The following is an 18,825-nucleotide window of genomic DNA, read 5'->3' as shown; positions in this document are numbered from 1 at the left end:
CCACCCACCCCCATCACACTGCTGCCTTCTCCCACTCATCAGTGAGCTCTGAGCTCCAAGGGCTTTCACAGTCTTGAAATTTCCCATCTCCTTACCTGTTGCTTTCCCCAGACCTCCAAAGAACCTCACCACCAGACCTGTACCTTTGTCTGCAGGCAAGGGAGGCAAAAATTCTCCTGCCCACCTTTGCAACACATTTTAAGAACCTCCCTTGATCAGTGCTATCTCAAGAGGTTCAGTGATTCGAGGGGGCAAAGGGGGAAAAGGGGAAGGCAGGGTTTATGAGGTATTTATTAATTCCAGGCCAAGCAGGAAGCTTTCTGGTGGGGAGGGGAACAAAACGGAGCTTCCTTCCCATGCTTATGTACTTACTGTGTTTATATTTGCAAAAATAATAAAATGTTTGAAATACAAATTGGCCTGAGGCTTGAGCCAGGCTTAGGTTTCAGGGTTTTTTCAGCCTAACTCCTAATCAGTTATTCTGTACCTCAGTAGTCCTGCCTTGCTTGTGCTGATTTACTGGTCAGTTTTATTACCAGTGTTGTAACACAGATATAATAGAGGTTGTCATTGCTTGTCAGTGTTCGAGGTAAGTTGTTTCCCAACAGAACTTGGGCTACAGATAACACCTGGTTTTTTTAAGCAGATCCTTTGCCTGAATGTAATTAATGGAAAGGCTGGACTGGAGCCAAGACTCCATAAAGTTGTTGCCCCACCAGTGTAAAGTCAGGATTTATCTGGTCAGCAGACTTGAAGAGACACAGACAGACGCCATGCCTGCCCCTGCCCAGGGTGGATGTTGCATCTTGGCATGTCAGCGGGGATACCTCAAGCAGCAGAAAATGGTGCTTGTTGTGCAACAGTCTGTCAGGATTTCCCTGTTCCACACCTGCACTGAGCATACCTCACCTGCTTTGAAGCTGTTGGCTGATGGGTGTTGAGATGCTTCAGTACCACCAGGAACAGGATAGTGGGAGAGCAACTGTGGATGCGGGGTAAAAAGTGGCTCAGCCATGACCATCTGCAGCCAGGCTGGGTTGTTGTGGTGCAGTTGTGATGGTTCCCATGCAGATTTCTAAGAGAGCTGTGGCAAAACGACAGGACAAGAGAACACAGCCTCAAGATGTGCCAGGGGAGAATCAGGGTGGGCACCAGGAGGAATTTCTTAATGGAAAATGTTGTTTAACATTGGAATGGGCTGCCCAGGGTGGTGATGGAGTTACCGTCCCTGGAGGTGTTCAAGAAACGACTGGATGTGGCACTTAGTGCCATGGTCTAGTTAGCAAGGCGGTGATCTGTCAAAGGGTGGACTCGATGATCTCAGAGGTCTTTTCCAACGTGGATGATTCTGTGATTCTGTGAAAGCAAAACGCAGAGAAAGAGACAAAACAAAGGGGAAATCAAACAACATAACTCCTTCCCGATCCGGGTCGTTTGTTACCGGTTCGTAACGCACTCGCCACAAACGCAGGAGGACTCTTTTTCCTCGCGGGATGCGCTCCGCTCCCTCCGCTCCGCCGCGCCCCCCCGTGACCGGCCGGGCCGGGCCGCGCCGCCACCGGGGGGCGCTGCGTCCGCGCGGCCGCCGCCGGGACACGGGCGGCCGCCAGGTGGCAGCAACAGCCTGCGGGGTCACCGTGCCTGTGGGTCCGTCTGACCCGGGGTCCCCGTGCCGCGGGGTCCCTGTGCTGCGGGGTCTCACTTCCCCGGAGGTCCCTCTGCCGCAGGGTCCCTGTGCCCCGGAGTCCCTGCGCCGCGGGGTCCCCGTGCCGCGGGGTCCCTGTGCCGCGGGGTCCCCGTGCCGCGGGGTCTCACTTCCCCGGGGGTCCCTGTGCTGCGGGGGTCCCTCTGCCCCGGGGTCCCTGTGCCCCGGAGTCCCTGTGCCGCGGGAGTCCCTCATCTCCGGGGTCACCCTGACGTGGGGTCACTCTGCCCCTGGGGTTCCTCTGTCGCGGGGTCACCTTGCTGCGGGGTTCCTCTGCTCCGGGCTCATCCTGCCGTGGGGGTCCATCTGCCCCAGGGTCCTTCTGCCGCGGGGTTCCTCTGGCTCGGGGTCTCTCTACCCCCCTTGACGTGGGGGTCGCTCTACCCCCGGGGTCCCTCTGCTCCGAGGGTTCATCTGCTCTGGGGTTAACCTGCTGTGGGAGTCCCTCTGCCTAGGGGTCACCCCGCTGCGGGGTCCCTCTGCTCCAGGGTCACGTTGACGCAGGGGTTTCTCTGTCCCGGGGTCACTCTGCCACAGGGTCCTTCTGCCGCGGGGGTCCCTCTGCCCCAGGGTCCCTATGCTCCAGGGGTCCCTCTCTTCTGAGGTCACCCTGCTGTGGGGGTCCTTCTGTCACATCTCAAGGCTTCCATGGTGTGCTCTGCCCTCCACATAGCAGAGCTGCCAGCCCCAGAGGTATCTGTTATTATGTTTATTAATTATCTTAATCTTTGTAGCTCTGGGTTTCTGAAAGTGGCAGCAATGAGACTTCAGTTTTAATTTGAGCTGAAGTTAAAAAGTGCTGTCATTCTGTCTGTAGAGCATGGATTTGTATGGCAGAAATTAAACGGGATTGCTATCACTTTAATTATGGGGAATGAGAGAAGTAAATATGTTTGCAAACAGGGAAAAAAGTAAAATCTATAGAGTTAAAGCTAGAACAAACTCAAGAGATCATAGATGTGGCCCAGACATAGAATCGTCATAGAATCATAGAATGGTTTGAGTTTGAATGAACCTTAAAGATCATCTAGTTAGAACTCTCTTGCCATGGGCAGGGACACCTTCCACTAGACCAGGGTACTCAAAGCCCCATCCAATCTGGCCTTGAACACTTCCAGGGATAGGGCACCCACAGCTACTCTGGGCAACCTGTTCCAGTGCCTCATCACCCTCATAGTGAGGAATTTCTTCCCAGTGTCTAATCTAAATCTACGCCATTTCAGTCCTCATGCTTCAAAGGGTGATGAGCAATTAAAAACTATAAATGAAAGGTAAGAACAAGAAGTCAGCAAGATGCAGTTGCCAGAAGCTAAGCCTGGGTAAGGAAGAGTTGATGTCCACTTTGACCACGGTCAGAGTAGCTGGAGAGGCCCTGCTTTCCTGTGAGGGCGGGAGGGCTGAGGGAGAGGGTGTGTCCTGGGCTCAAACTCTGGCTTGCCACTTTTACATCAGAAAGGTCCTGTTTAGAGACACCGTTTCTTAGGCAACCTGTCTACATGTTATTTCTGCAGTAGAAATATCTGATCTTTTGGAAGGATTTCCTACAGTTGGAGGGCAGCTGATCTGCCCAGAGAAAGGAGCAAAACATCTGCTAAAGTACCTTTCCTGACTAGCAGACGTAGGACTCGCATTCAGGGAGAAAGGGAGACACTGCCCAGGGTCTGAAACCAGACCCTCAGTTCGCTGTTTGGGCACCAGGTGGATGTACAGCCTCACCACAGTAGGATGGAGACCAACCTGCCACACCTAAGGACTCTCTTATGTGAGGTGAGAGAAGCAGGACCATTTTGTACTCCTGGGCAGCTCTTCCAGAAAATAAAAAAGCAGTGACTCAGGCAGCAACAAGACAGAGAACAAGACATCCACTACCGAGGAGGATCTCTGCACCATAATCTTCATGGGAGAGAAGAGACAGGGGAGAGGGCTGCCCACCATTTAGCTCCCGCAGGCTCAGAGGCCACTCAGGTGCCAGCTCGATCAGGATCAGCTGAAATGTTACATCAGGTCCTCTGCAGAGAAGGAACCATTACATCCATGAGGTGTTGGATGTGCTCATCCTAATACACAGAGCATGACAGTGACATAAATCCTCTGTTCAGTCCTGTCTGGTCACAGGAAACTAATTCAGCTTGCTCTACCCGTGGCAGGTAGTGGGCACAAACAGGGCTTTGGTAGGTCTGGCATCAACTGTCTTTCACGGATGAAAATCATACCACTGGAGAAAGGGAAACCTGAGTAAGAGGCGAGCAAGGTTCATGGTACCAAGCTATGGCAGCTGCTAAGGGGTATGGGGCTGACCAGAGACTACACGCAGCAGAGAAGAATGAGGCTAGCTCCTCTGGGCATCTGGCAATCTCTGGTGAGCTCCATTCTCCTTCTGAGACACACTCAGACTCGTTCAGGAAATGCCTTCATCAGTGGAGATGTCCAGATGCTGTGCACATGCAGCAGAGTACTGCTAAGCAGTAAGGCAGCTGCCACATGGTGGAGTTAAATCAGAAGCCCCAGGTGGGCATTGGAAAGCATAAAGATAGTTTAAGCCAGGCACATACCATAAAACATTGCTATTCTGTGCAGCAACATGAGGTAAAGGGTAATACTGGGAAAGGAAATCTAGCAGCATCATTATTCTGAAGCCATTAGCCTGTAGCATTTGTAAGTAGAGATCCTGTGAACACAGAAAGGAGAAATGTCTGGGCTGAGAATGACCCATTCCCTGTGCTTCTTTGATGGGAATTTTTTTGCCAGTTTGCCTTTGGCTGTTAGTGAAATATGCCTTCTGACAACAAGCAGTGTGGTGAATAAGCCATTGTGGACTGCGTTCAACATTAGACTGGAATGAGAGAAAATGGCATTGCTCATTTTCTCTAGAGAGCCTTCACAAATCTTTTATGCAATAAAAGAGAGTTTACCATCCTGTCTAAAAGTCCTCCTCAAAGGTAGTGCTAGGCAGTCAAATCAGGCATCAAACACAACAGAGTACCGAAGGTACTAAAATGTTCAGTACATTTGGACTGGGACAACCAACAGCTGCAAATGCAGCAGCAGATGAGTTGGCCACATCTGCTGAGGGATGAGAACACAAGATGAAGGGTTTTTTAAAAGTGCTAAGCAACTTAGGAGCGAGTGTCATGGGAGGGATCGTGTCATCGAACTCCACATAGAGATACCAAGTTCCCATTTTAGTCACTGAAGATGTAGTCAATATTGTCAGTGGACTGTAGGTCATTATTTACTCTATTTTAACTTTTCTAAACCAGCTGAATATGTTTGAAGATTATTTCTTTCCATTGGCTCTGCAAGGATCTGCAAGGGACAGTTCATCTGTTTAGACCTGCACTGTGGTTGTCTAAATGTCAGAGAAAGGGTCTTCTCCTATGTGGTGTGTCCATACTTCTCACACAGGGCAAAACCAGACAGACAAAAGAAGATCCAGTGTCATGGCATGACTGCCTAAAGCAGAGCAGATTTGTGACAGTGCAGAGTGTGCAGAGTGAAGAGGAGAACAGAAAAGGAACCACTTGACTGCATCATGAGATATAAGCCTGATCCTGAATAATCATCCTATTAGCCATACTATTTTTTTTACTTAATTTCTAAGCAAAATTGATGCTATGTGAACGACATACAGGCAGGGACTGAGAATAAGACATTGCAGTACCCTTGGCAAGGTCTGGCTGTCATGACTCTGTACTTCGACAACAGATCACAGCTTTCATCAACAGAGCTCAAAACCAGTTCAGTGTTTATTGGGAATTTGGGCACAAAGTACCCACAAACCAATGGGAAGCTGGGAGTCAGAAGAGGCAAGAGGTTGTTAATCAGTGCAAAAAGAGCAAGAAAGCAGGTCTGCCTGACAGTGTGGGAACACTGCAGTGGAGCCCCTGGAGATCAGATAGCAACTGAGCATAAAGATAGATGGGTCTGAGAACCTCAGATATTTCCCTGAAGAGAAAGTCAATGTGGTCCAGCTGTATAATGCCAGACAGTGCATAGAAGTGCTTAGGAAATGCTTGCACAGAGCTACTAAGAGTCACACATTTAGTCTTACATATGTGAGTAACTAGGGTAGGATCCAACAATCAAGTAAGGACACAAAGAATGGCCACAGCCTATGCTGAAGTATCACTGATGATGTTCACAGGCTTAGTGTGAAAAGCAAACCAAGAAAGCAGTAAAAAATAGGACTAGATGGACAGCACAGTGGGGCTATGTGCCAAAGCCGGAGTGAGAAATAATAAATACAGCCCTTTACTACTCTCTGTTGAGGCTTAGAAAGATGACACATAACAGGGGACAATGGAATGCTGCTCAGCAGCCCACTGATCTGCAGCAGAGACATACAGTTACAGCCTTGAGCTGCAAGTTAAGGCAATTGCAGTTCATGTTTTTAAGTGCTGGTTTGATCCTTTACGTATCGGCCAACAAGCAAAGGCTATGTCCACCTTATTTGAGACAGCTGATGTTCCTGGCCAAAGCACAGGGAAGCAGTCTGTGCTGCCCAAAAGGATTTATGTTTCTGCAAACACACTATAGCTCTCTATATCCCTTCTCCATTATGCATTTATATATCTTGGCTGAAACACAAGTGTTTCTTCTGTAAAGATATGGTGGTTTGGTCAGAATTCACTTCTTTAGTTGGAAAAATGCTGAAAGTGCTGATCCTGATCTTCAGTTCTCTCCATGTCTCACTGATGACAGTAATATGTCAACATCAGTTCAAAAGACAGACAAGTCCAGGGAAAGATTCTCACCTATGGAAGACAAGAGGCTTTTGTCCCTTTCTATCCATTTCTTCCTGCCTGTCCTCCTCCCTTGACTGTGTCATTCCACCCCTTTGTCACACAGTTTTTAGTATGATGAGCATCAGCACCAGTGCCAGCGCATGGCAAGTGATAGGATCACATGCCCAAGAATGGGACCAGCAAGAAAGAAAAGTTCAATTCTCTGTTGGCCAAAATGGGTTCTGCCAGCTCATAGCATGTCCTGAGGCCATGCATAGCCCTAATACAGACTGGCTGGCCAAAGTCCAGAGTAGCAAAACACATAAACCTAAGCATGGGAATCATTCTTCTTCCCTTCAGAGCTTCTATGCTTGAAGTTCAGGGTGAACACTCTGTTGGATAAAGAATTAAATTAGCAAAGCATGGCATTTGGATTACTAGTCTAGGCAGCAGCAGAGGGCTCAGTGCCACAAGGGGTCATTCATCTCTCTGTTCTTCTGACATGCTCCCAATTCAGGTTTAAATGTGTAAAGTCCTTTTGTAGAGAGATCCTTCTGTGGTTGTGAAATATATTGTGGTCTGTAAAGACCTTTGGGTTCCTCTTAAGACACTGTGAGACAATCTGTGAATTCCTTTACCTCCATTTGTGTGCAGTTGCTCACATCCATAGACTCACTATGGTCGAAGGCTTGCTAATACTAGTTTACAGTCCTCAGCCCTTTATGAAGGTTGCAAAATGTTAAATGTTCTCAGCAGTTCTGGGGGAAAATTATATTTTATGAGATTACCAGGTGTAATTATGAGAAAACCAGGTGTTCTTCACTGCAAAATGCCTGTCCCCTTTTTTTTACTGCAGATTGATCTGTACTCAAGGGAAGCAGAAAGACTGTCCCACACCATCATCAGTTTCCAAGATGAACACTCCTAAGGTGAAAATCAGCAGTATACACAGTGCTAACTTCAGCCTAGGAAGTCTGTTGGATTAAGCAATGGAAGCAGACAAAAAGCTCCTTAGAAATGCCTGTGGGTGACAATTGTCTGTGGTCAGTTCATTCATCCCGGGGTGGTACTGTATGTGGGAAGTGAGTGCGGGCTAACAATGCCACAGCTGCTTTCCCAACCCACATGTTGGTCATGTGTAGGTCCTCTTCATCACAATAAAGAAGTGGGCTGCAGCATAAGTTGCCTTTCACTCCACTGAAAATGCCTACAAAGCATTGAAGCTGAGTGAGTAGGGCTGAGTGAGAAGGCTCACCAAAGTCATTGTCAGTGTGTTAAGAAGCACAACTGTTTAAAGTAACTGGTTGGGCAGACGAAAGGTATTTGCAGATTGTTCTCTATCCAAAAGGGCAACATTAAAAGTGTTGCATAATCAAAACTGTGTATGTGCAGTTTATGTTGAGAATGAGTGACTGAGAGGTTTATTTAATGCATGATTCAGTGTTTTTAAGCTATTATTACAATTTTTCTATTTATGTCTTGTCCTTTGTGCTTTTACATATGCATTTTATTAAAGTTCCAAGAATTATTTAAGCAATTTCTGTTGGAGGAATTCTTGAAGGCTTCCTATAGTTATGATCAAATACCAGGGAATTTAGTCTTCTGCTCCTGCTTAAGTTGATTATAGCAGAGTGAGTTGAATCTTCATACATGTCTTAAGGAGCAGCATTTGATCCTACATGTACATACACACCAACATACGTATAACCATATGTATATATACCCAGTTTCTGCAGCTGCATGTGCAAACTCTCACTAAATGAAAGCTCCTTGAAGTAGAAAATTACTTTCTTCTGTGTTTGCCAGTGATATCATATGTTTAGTAATATTTCACTGTAAATTCTTAATCTGAATAGTGCCAACTTGAAGTGAAAATAGTGTATTAATAATGAAAAAGAGCACTGGTATCACAAAGGGAGCATAAGATCACATCCACACTTTCCTGTGTTGTCTCTGATCTGTAGTACTGGTTCTAAGGCTGTTGGCCCTTCTCATATAAGAGTCAAATTCTTATTTTGTACACATTCTGCTGCAATCTGAGGCTTGATGTGTAGGGATATTTTGATGAGCTTATCAACTCTGATCACCAGCACAATGGTGCTGCTGCACAAAGAGGATCTCTCCCAGACTGACTTCATGCTTATTTTCCCTCCTTCTATACACTGTGAGCTCTAAGAATAAATGGACTTCCCAGTTTCCAAAGTCAAAGACAGTGTGAATTGATATTGCCCACCAAAATGCAGTGAGACTAAATCAATAACATCTGCAATAAGGCATAATGAAGACAAAATTATATCTCAGCTTTCCCAAACAGCTGCGAATCTATTTTTAATGACCCTCGTTTTTGGCAGTCAGCTAAACAACTTTTAAAATGTCCTCGAAAATGGATTGTTAAGTAGATCAGCAATGCAGAACACTGAAATGCCATTAATTGCAGCTTCTTCTGTGTGGTCTATAGTACTTGGCACAAAAATACCCTCACTCTATACCTAGACTTGAAAACATATGCAGCACCGTAGGGAAGTTTGAAAAAAAATAAGTGACTTTAAATAGGTGACTTAAAGAATAATACAGTGTGAATGCAGCCACTGATTTGCATTTTTTTTTAGGTAGGGTTTTTAGAGAAACTTTATCTGTTTTCACAGCCATGCCCTATCATTCAGTGGTCCTGCCCTGCATGATGACACCTTTGTACACTGATAAAAAAGCTCCTGGGCTTGGCCTCTTGGGCTTTCAGCACAGGTTCTCAGTTTGAAAGAGTCAGCTTTCTTCCAGCACCGATGGAGTTCATCACAGCGAAGTACAACATGGCATTTTAAACCTCAGCATGATGTGTATTTTTCTTAAAATGCAGAGTATACAGTGACAGTGGAGGTGGTGAAAGAGAATCGTGGAGTGAGAGGTGTATTTGGTTATTCTTTGCACTCAGTCACATAGGTCAAGCTCATCTAGGGTGAACAATGTCTCCTGGCAAGGCAGAAAACAGGGAAAAAGGGCTTCCCTTGGGATCTGCTTGTGGTGATGCTAGGCAGTGTGAATCAATGAGGTTACTGTGGACTGCTATTATTGCTCATCTTGCATGGTGATTTGAACAACACTGACCTTCCAATTTGCTGAGCTTTCCTCTTCCTCATACCTAGCAATGAAACTAAGTTCTTTTGTACCAGTTCTGCCTGGTACAAAAATTAATCAGTATTACTGTGCACACCTCATCCTGTTGCCCTACATGCTGCATGCTTCTTCCCTAACTAATGTACAGTCCAGATACAGGTCTCCATGCTGCTCTTTGGAAGCCTTTAGGTGACTTCTCAGAACAAATAAGGTTTCTTCAATTGGCTCTATTCCCTGGGAAAGGCTGCTGGTGAGGGCTGACACTACACCACACTCACAGCAGCAGGGTTGGTACAATGGAGTATGTTTATTTCAAAACAAACATATAAATAATCACCAGAACCATTCAGCAGAACCTCACTTGACTATATGTACTGATGATCAGGTCCCCTGTGTTAAAATATTTGGTGGACAGTGGAAATTCACACCCAATCTCTAACTTCTTTCACATAGGTTTGGGACTTTTCCTTGTGGCATTCATATTTACCCTTTCTCTCTACTCAGTTGACCCAGTATGTCTCCTTAGAAATGTTGGTTCATCCCTTGCCCTGGTGTGCTACTAAGCACTTTTGTGTTGATGCCGGTTCCATATTCAGTTGACCATAGTACCCTTCTGGTCTTCTTATTTTCCCTGGAGGAATGGTGTTTAGTTTCAGATTGTTAAAGTCAAAAGCTTGGTTAGCAGGGCAACTACTTGTACTTGCAGTGTGCTTCCTTTTTGCCAGAGAATGAGACTGATCCTGATTTCCATCTATTTCCTATTTCACACCACTCCAATGTCAATCTGCTCACACTTTGAGAAGTGCATTTCATGGCACAGGGAATGCAGGGCTCTTGAAATGATTCCTCAGTGGAAAAAGCACTGTGTGTCTGTCTTCCACATTTATCTTAAAGATCACAGCAGAATAAAAGTACTCTGCAAAGTGGGAAGGAACATTATTATCTGCAGCCTCTTACTCTGAATCCTTGACACCTCTGTCTACTCTATCTCTAGATATCTAAGAGCTCTATTTGTATGTTTGGAAAGCAGTTGCTATGGTCTACACTGATTAAACTGGTTAAGGAGAGATCACACAGTGCTGTGTTATGAGGATTTTATATTTGCTGATTTTAAATGCAAGTTTTCCCCTCTTTGACTAGGCAAAGCATGAGCATATACACCTATTTTTTCTGAGTGGCAAAACTTCATAGCTTCCCATAGATGGTGTATGTTTAATAGGCATTTAACAACTGATCTGGTTATCCAGCAACTGAGCCCCTCTGTCCTCCTCAGGCAGTCCTTTGGAACAACTAGATGGGATAATTTTTTTTCTGCAGAGTAAACAAATGCTCTTCCATGCCCCCGAAACTCACTTTCATGTCAGCCTGAATCCCAGTTTGGATTTTCATTTTACTTTTCTATTTACTAGTAGCAGGCTTTTCTTCAAACCTTTCACTGTGTCTCTCCATTTCACAATGAGTAAACATGATTCTGCAATTTGTGATAACTTCAGGTTTTTTATAGAAAACTAAAAACACGCTCTGAAATCCCTGCACAAACATGCCACTATCTAACTGAAAGAAGAGCATGTTATGTGTCAGGAGAAAGGTAACTTGAGTACCTCGAAGGAGAGGAAAACAAAACTATTTAAAAACATCAGGCTGCATACATGATCTCTCACAGAGGAGCGCTGTAAGTTATAGTCCATGAATTAGAGGAGAATACCATTGGCACTGGGGAATTTTAATGAAGAGAATGAAATTCTCATCATGTCTAAGGCAGAAATTAACATGCATTAACATTTTTCTTCCCATGGCTCTTACTGCCAGCTTCAGCTATTTTGAAATATTTGGGGCCAAAGCGGGAGCAAATCTCTAGAGGGAAGAAAGCTATTAACATCGCCATTAGTTCACAACACAGCTTTGTTTCTTGAAAGGCACAGACACTGCAGGAGGTGCTTCTTGCAGATACATGATGGTTGTACAACTTTGAAATAATGGCCCCTGGGGCCCTGAGCCTACAAACCATTTCTCATGTGACTGAGAAACCCCTGGGCTGTGTCAGAGCTCCTCGTGAGAGGCAGGGATTGCCAAGAGCACCATCCTCCTCCTTGGTGGGGTCAGTAGGAAGTCTCAGTCACCCAACCAGAATCCCGACTAGACTGAGAAAAAAACATTTTACTAGGTGAGCTACACAGTCCAAGTGGCTTTTTACTCGTGGATAGGCCTGTGGTCATGGCATCTGGCAAAGAAATCTGGTCCTTTGTTATTTTTTGGTAAAATGACTTCAACAGACACTTCCCTGCTGCACCCATGTTCAGTGCAGCTGAAAAGAGACAGGAGTTTTAGTGAAATGCAAGATCATGTGATGACAAAGAAAGGGTTGGTCAAATAGGAACTCTTTCATTTCATTCTTGTTCCAAAATTTCCTACCAATCTTATGAACAAATCTGGGAAGATGCAGGGGAACATTAGGCCCAGTATAGTTAGCTATTTCATATCAGGCTGGCAAAGTGTCTCCAGTAATGCACATATTCTACCTTAACACACCAGAGCAGATGATTTCCATAGAGCAAATAATTATAATGGGCACAGTTTATGGGTATACCTTTTTCTTATGTTAACCGTTGTGAGCTTTCCCCCAGATTTGTCCTCGCGAGTAAAACATGCAGATGTCCTGCTCATCCGGTCAAAATCAATAACAATGATTTTGTTGCAAGTTGGTAAACCAAGGAAAGTCAGACATTTAACATGGACACTGCACATGGAAACTGACATGTAAATAGTCTATAAAACCCGTCTGAATAGGTTTTGTGCAGGAATATATATCTAAAATTGCAGGATCACAATGTTCTGTATGGAAAATGGCTTCCTTAGTGTGTGTTTATGCCATACCCTTACATAGAGGAGGCTCATTTAGTTCCTATTTTCTTTATAGTGGTATGATGTCATACAATACTCTTCCTTAACCAAAATTAGAAAAAAAAAGGGGAGGGGGAGGGGAATGTCTATTTTCAATTAAGGCTTTATTTTAGCTTGAAAAGTCAATTCGGACTCCACACCTGCTCTTCAGTCCATCTTCCAATTTTGGTTATTCCCTGTAATTATTTCCTTCATTTTTTAAAATATTTCCTTTTTCTGCATGAGAGAACCACATAATCAGTAAGGGAAACTTACTAAATATACGGGCAAGAGAAAATAATTACAGGCAAAGTGGTTTCAAGTTAACATGGTGCAAGTGGAATTACAGATACCCCCTGTTCAGCTGTAGTAGGAATACAATTGTGTGTGGTGGGCTACAAATTTCCACTCTGTTCAACAAAATGTGATTTTTTAATCTAGTGTTGTTTTTAATTTAGTGAACTCAAAATTTGCCTTACGGAACTGTAAGCCAGCCTTTGAATTAATTGTGTTTACTAATAATCCTAATAAAAAAAAAATCAGATCCTTGGGTTTACTTTGAGTGCGGAATCTGTACTGGCAAATGAGACACATTTGTCTTTTTACAGTGGTTTAATTTAGGACAACCATTGAGACTACATGTCAAAATAACATGCTAGTAACATATCATCACAACACCTGATGAGGCTGGAATGGCTGTGTAATCAAACACTTAATGATTTAAAACAAAATTAAAATAAAATAATTGATGCTTAATACTGCCAAGAGGAAGGTTAAATGTAATCTACCTAAAAGCTTGTGTGTTGTTAAATAAGAATAATAACTAAAAAGCAATCCAGGATACCTGTGTTCCTTCTTGTTTCTACTGGTAACCCTGTGGTTAAGTCAAGTAATGATTGATTTTGAGAGAATTATAGGTATTATGAACTGTAATCAGCAGAGGATGAGAATAATTATGCAGAGAAAGGAGGAAAAAGCTGAAACATGGCTGAGCAATATTCTGATTGATGGCAAAGTCATTTCCTGGCTGTTAATGACTGATTTTTCAACAGTCAGCACAAGCACTAAACCTGTGGGGGAAAAGAGAAAGGAATGGTCATGTTATAGAGGCAACTACTGTCCTCAACTTACCATTTTCATTAGGAATAGGTGAACAGGCTTGGAAAAAAACCTGCTGATCATTGATCAAGACCAACTCTGTGTGAAAAGACTACAGCTTTGGGTAAGCATGTTTGGAAGTGCTGTGAGGTGTGCTTTTGGTTTGCTCTATAAGTACCCAGTGAGCCTTCATCCCCTTCAAGGTCCTGAATCTCTAAACCCCACTAAAGCACCCTGGAGAGGGCTGGTTTGGGGATATTACAGGGCATCAGCAGAGTAGAACAGCACATACACCAGAAATCCTGTCTCAGTGAGTCATTTGGATAGCCTATGTGATCTGAAAAGTTTTCCGTTGATGAAAGCTCAGTTGTATCTGGCTTTCTGGTGTTCTCAGATGAAGTGAGTACCAGTCCCTCCAGCTGGTCAGATGTTACCCCTTATGTCCTGTCTGCGAGCTCCCCTCCATGATAGCTTACATCTGCTCTCCTCCTGCCCTCAGACCTCTCTTGTTTTGCTCTCAGGAGAAAGGCATGTCCCCTCCAGAAAGGCTAATTACCTGCCCCTTGCCACATTTCTGCGTGCGTGCACATGTGCTGGCGATATGCACACAGGCCACAGTGAGCGAGCACTGTGGGGGGTGGGATGCTGAACAAAAAACCAATCACTCTGATCTTACACGAGTCTCTGAAAAAATGTCTGCATGTGTGTTTTCAAGTCCTAAAATAATTCTAATTTCTGTTTTATGCTACATGAGGTCATGGAGTGGACAAGTCTACAGAACAGGGGGCTCTGGTTGAAAGTTGTGTGCTTTTTAAACTGTGACACTTTCAAAAAAGAGACTAATTTATCTTATCAACCACAACCATAAAATAGGGTAAGGGATGGAAATAGATTAGAACCCATAAAACTGAGGGAAGTGAGACAGCCACCATCCAGGCAGGGATGAACACTGCCCTGTGAGGTCCTGCTGACTTTGAAGAAACTTGTGGATTGTTCACTGCTGGCTTTGTGAAGTGTCTTCTGTCATGGGAACTCTCCCATCAAGTCTGAGCATCCAGAGAAGCTCCAGAAACATGCTTTTACAAAGCCCCCCTTTCTCTCTTAGTGCAAAGATGATGTAGGTGTTGGATTTTGAGAGCTGGCTGTATACCAAAGGGCACTGTTTGCCAGCAAACCTGCACCAAATTCTTTTATAGGCAGTCTTCCATCTGTCCATGAAATTATGTCTGTATAATGCTTAGTACTTTCCAGAAGATTTTGAAGTGCCACAGAAAAACTTGAGTGATAGATTTTCAGTTATTTACAGAAATCCAAATTGTCCAGAGTTTTTAGTCCCGATCTAAACTCTGTAATACCAACTTGATATGAGTGCTGTCTCATTGATTTTAGTGGAGTTACACCAACAGACAAAAACAGATGGAATGAAGAATACAGTCAGCAGCTGTATCTCCTCCCAACAGCAGGTCAAACACATCTCAGCAGCCAAAAGCACCAGAAAAGAGGGAAGATCAGCAGAATAAATGTTAGAAACATAAAATGTCTGTAATTTAGACTTGATAGCATTGGGATTCTTCATTAGGGACAGTAAAAGACACAAATAAACGGAGGGAGAAAGATGAACTACTTACAAGCAGTGCATACAGTGGAATAATAAATCTTTGTACTGTCTCTCTCTGAGGTTCAGTGAAGAGACTGTTGCTTGTCTTTTCTGTAGCTCCTCAGGCAGCGCCTCTGAAATCTCTGCTGTGCCACAGGCCCTACAGAACATTGCCCAAAGACAGGAAAGAAGATCCTCTATTTTTCTCCAAGCCAATTTACTAGTAACTTAAATTTCTGTTTAACAAACTCTCCTCTTTGGAGATGCTGGCAAAGATTTGGATGAATGCAGTGGGATGCAGACTTTCCTTTTTTTCCCTTTCTTTCTTTTTTTTTTTCTTGAGCTCATTTTGTGGATGTGATCTCAGGGTAAAATACTTAACTATGTGTGGGTCACAGACAACTTATTGAACCCTGTGCTTTGAATAACTCTTTTTCAGTAGGCAGAAGGAAGCATGCTGGTTAGGATTAATGTGCAGCAGTTTGCCTTCTTGTTATATATTGTTACAGACATTTTCTTTTCTAATGTGAAGTACATTTGCAGCAGAGACTTGGAGGAAGTCATGCCTAACTGGAAGCACATGAACAGCCCAATTGGTTTCAGTTACTGTGTTTAGTAATGAGCATGTGCTTATATTTCTTGCTGAACCTGAGGAGTCAGGAGGGCTGAAGGGTGTTGTGGCTGATACTGCTGTTGGTTTCAATTTTCTGATGACAGGGAAGACTAGGCAACAAGAGTGCCCATTTCCCAAGTTGTGCCTGGTGGCTGCAGCATAGGATGGGTTCAGCTTGCCCGCTCCCTTCATGTAACCTAGGTACAGTCATTTCTAATCACCATTTCTATGTCACCACCTGTAAAATCAGTATGCTGATGTGGTCTGTGCATCGTGCACCTGGGTACCCGCAATTAGACTGACATGCCTAAAAACACTGTGGTTTGCTACCCTTTCTGTCATGAACAGTAATGTCTCTCAAACTTTCCTCCTAGTGCCCCTGCTGAGACATGAGCTGAGTCACAGATGAGGAGGTGAAATGAGGATAGAGTGGGAAGAGGAATGAGGTTTCAGTGGTTTTGTGGAGAGACACTGCTGTAAGCCCACTGCCTTTCAGTGAGGGCCTTGGGGCAGCTGACAACTACCATGGTAAATGCTGGCAGGCAGTGATTTCCACCAGGTCCTCTGCTTCCTGCCTCAGCAGGAGTTTTCTTAGTCATAATCCATTCCCTGGTTTTGGCCGGACTAGCCACCTTTCCCAAGTCATATTTGACATCTTATTTCCAGGAGATGGTCAGCAAGACATCTCCCTGTCAGCTTCAGCCACTTCCAGATCCCTGGATTAACAGGTGGGCTTCTTGGGACTGAGCAGGTCTCACTGGATCTGGAAGCACGGTTAGTTCTGTCCATTCAGAAAGTAATATGCCTACTCAGATATCCAACCAAGGGCACAGGAACTAAAGTTTAGATCTCTTCTTTCTCCCTTCTTGCTTTGAAAACAGTGGCTTCACATTGGCAAAGTTTTAGGTAAACTTTGGATGGAAAATGTTTTACAAACCAGCCCCATGGACTATTTTGAGCAAAAGATGCCCCTGGGAGCCAGAGAGTAGCTGATGTTGCCAGCAAAGCTGCCAGTCATTGCCAACCTCCATGATATTTTGTTATCTAGCTGTTTGTTGGCTGAAAACTGGATCAAGACCTATGTGTGAAAGATATATCTCTTTCCTGGGAAAAGGCAGTTTAGCGCTTGCACATCAAGTACAAGAGCAGCAAGCTTGCTGGGGTTTGTTTTCCTTTTTTCCTCCCTTTTGAAAGGCAACTGTAAGTCATGGTCCCAACAATTTGAAGCATAACAACACTGATGGCCAGATCAACAAACAGGCCATGTGTAGTGGGGGTGGACCAATAGCCAAGTGCCCTTGCCTGAGCAAATGCAGCTAACAAACGTTTGTCACCCAGCCTCTTGGATGCCAAACATATTCACTGAGTAAATGAGGCAGCTAGGTTGTTCCTTTCCAGGAAATGGCACAGGAGAAAGATACCTACAGTAGGTGACAGGCAGTGAAACTGTCATGGGTAAATGTACCGCAGCTCTTGCTGAAGCCCAGCTTGCCAGAGATTTAACTTCAGCCCATGCATTCCACTACTGCTTGGATGTTACTCCAACTTGACCTGCTCTTCTCTTGCTCTCTGAGCAAGTTTCTTGCCAAGATTTTCTCAAGAGTGCTCTCAGACAGCAAACATAAGTTTTTTCTCTTATACAAGGCCTTTCTCACCCCTAAAAGCCTTTTATGTCACAAATGCAGCTTCCCACTGGCACTACATTTCAAGAAAAGACACGGAAAAATGAAGTCAGGAGATAACATACAATGTAGTGTAATGGGGGCACCAGCGTGGAGATATTTTTGCTTTCTTTTTTTAAAAAACTTCAAATAAATTCTGCTTCATAAAAGTGACAAGGAGTCAATTTAAAGTGAAGGGAAGAAAGTTTCAGCATGAGTCACTGCTCTATAAGTTCTGTAAACTGAAAAAAAAAGCAAAAAAAAAGCAGCTACTCCAAATCTGTATCCTCTTGGCAGCACATAGGTTAGTAAGCAGTCTACAGCCCAAGCTGGGAGACAAGTTACCCATCTCTTGTTTAGGACAAGCACTAGTGCAGTAGACAGGATGCTAATGTCAGCTATAGGGCCAGTGGAATCACGAGCACACATCCCATCCCATCCCATCCCATCCCATCCCATCCCATCCCATCCCATCCCATCCTTCTGCTGTACTGGAAATTTGTTGTCTCGTCTGCCATGCCAGTCAAGATTTTAGCCTAGCTTTCTCATGATCTAGAACATCTCATGGGAGGTAGCCCACCTTTGTCTGTTTGACCACAAGAAATAGGCACAAGCCCAGCAACAATTCATGAGTCCAAAGGAAGCCCCCGTGAGTGCCCTGCTCATGGGATTCCACTTCATCTTCAAGCCTTCATCCCTCAGCAATCATAGAAGGTTTAAAAATACTATACTAAAAAGAAACTTGGATCTCATGTATTAAGGTCTCTGGTGAATTTGCTTTTCCTCATATCCTTTAGTTACACAGAAGTGCCATGTTTGCAGTTTTACTTTTGGATGGCCAATGGCAGGATTGTTAAAAAAATATTTCTAACAGGTATGTTTGCACAATGAAAGCATCTAATATGGCCAAAAGAAGCAGGGAAACCACTCCTTTGTACTGCTTTGTAGTTCTTTCTTTTTTCGTGTTGAAGTGACAAAACACATAATAACTTACATCTGACTTGGTGTAAGAGAGTTGGCTGGGAAATGCACTTTATCTGAACTTTGTGGCCAATGGCCAAGCTAAATAAACCCAATTAATATTAATTTCCTTTAGCCCTTCCATCCCTTCCCTGGTAAATAGAACCACCTCTGGGATTTCTAATGGTAAGTTACCCTTGCAGCATCTGGTTTAACTTGGCTACTATATTGACAAGATGTTTTTCCACTCTCAGTCTACTTTCTCTTTTTTTTTTGTAAACTTATAAAACTTCAGAAACCTTACTGCATCCCTGTAGCTTTTCTTTTGTAAGGGTATTTTGGTCTCTTTTAGTTCATGCCTAGGCATAAAAGCAATATAATCTAGCTTGGGAGATGTGACTTAAATTGTAAATATTTGTTATATTTAAGAGCCTTGGGGTGGTATGTGACTTGAATGGATATGAAGCTATTTAGCA

Source organism: Corapipo altera, unplaced genomic scaffold (assembly GCF_003945725.1).
Source record: "Corapipo altera isolate COAL_440 unplaced genomic scaffold, ASM394572v1 44, whole genome shotgun sequence".
Taxonomy (NCBI): domain Eukaryota; kingdom Metazoa; phylum Chordata; class Aves; order Passeriformes; family Pipridae; genus Corapipo; species Corapipo altera.
Note: the sequence above shows the minus strand (reverse complement) of the source record.